Genomic DNA, 687 nt, shown 5'->3' on the forward strand with positions numbered 1-687 from the left:
TCACTCTGAGGTTGTGAGTCCCAGGAAGAAGTTACCTACAACATTCTCACTACGGCAAGCCTTGCTCAAAATGTGCAAAGTCAACCCTGGCCTGTCTAGGACTGGTTCTGACTAGGAAAGATGGCTCAACAGATATGTGGGGTAGAGAAAAAAGGGGGGGAAAAACACCCAAAAGCAAGCTGTAGATCTGAGCAGGCCAGCCAGATGCAGCATGGCCATCATGAACTTTATCAGGTGGTCATGAAGGCAAGAGGCCAATATGTGGCACAACATACCACTTATTGGCAGAGAGAAAGCCACTGACTTTCACTTTTCACTGTGTTGCCTGGTATGTTTTCCTTTTTCTTGCCTCACCCAACAGGAAACAGCAATTGTAGCCATACAGTCTAGCCACAGCCATACCCTCTACAACCCCATAATCGGACAAGAGCCAATACCAGCTGGTATGCACCAGAGAAGTGAGTGCAACCAACATCAACTAAATCCACTCTGAATAAAACTGTACAAAAAGTGAACAAAGAACAGTGCACAAACTCATGTCCTGATCCCAGCCACCAGGAGGCAGTTGGTGTGTGCCTAAGAATATATCAACATACATTCACCAAATTAATACAAATACAACATCACAATGCCTAGAAAGCAGCAGAAAATTTCTGATTACAAGAAGAAACAGACAAAGTACCTCAA

General features: G+C 44.4%; 1 protein-coding gene across 1 annotated transcript in view; it reads right to left on the reverse strand.

The window, feature by feature from the left end:
* RNASEH1 (ribonuclease H1) overlaps window positions 1-687 on the reverse strand; it is a 61,063-nt gene that overhangs the window by 46,347 nt on the left and 14,029 nt on the right. The gene's annotated exons all lie outside the window — the stretch shown is intronic.

The sequence above is a fragment of the Chrysochloris asiatica genome, unplaced genomic scaffold, assembly GCF_000296735.1.
Source record: "Chrysochloris asiatica unplaced genomic scaffold, ChrAsi1.0 scaffold00058, whole genome shotgun sequence".
Lineage (NCBI taxonomy): Eukaryota > Metazoa > Chordata > Mammalia > Afrosoricida > Chrysochloridae > Chrysochloris > Chrysochloris asiatica.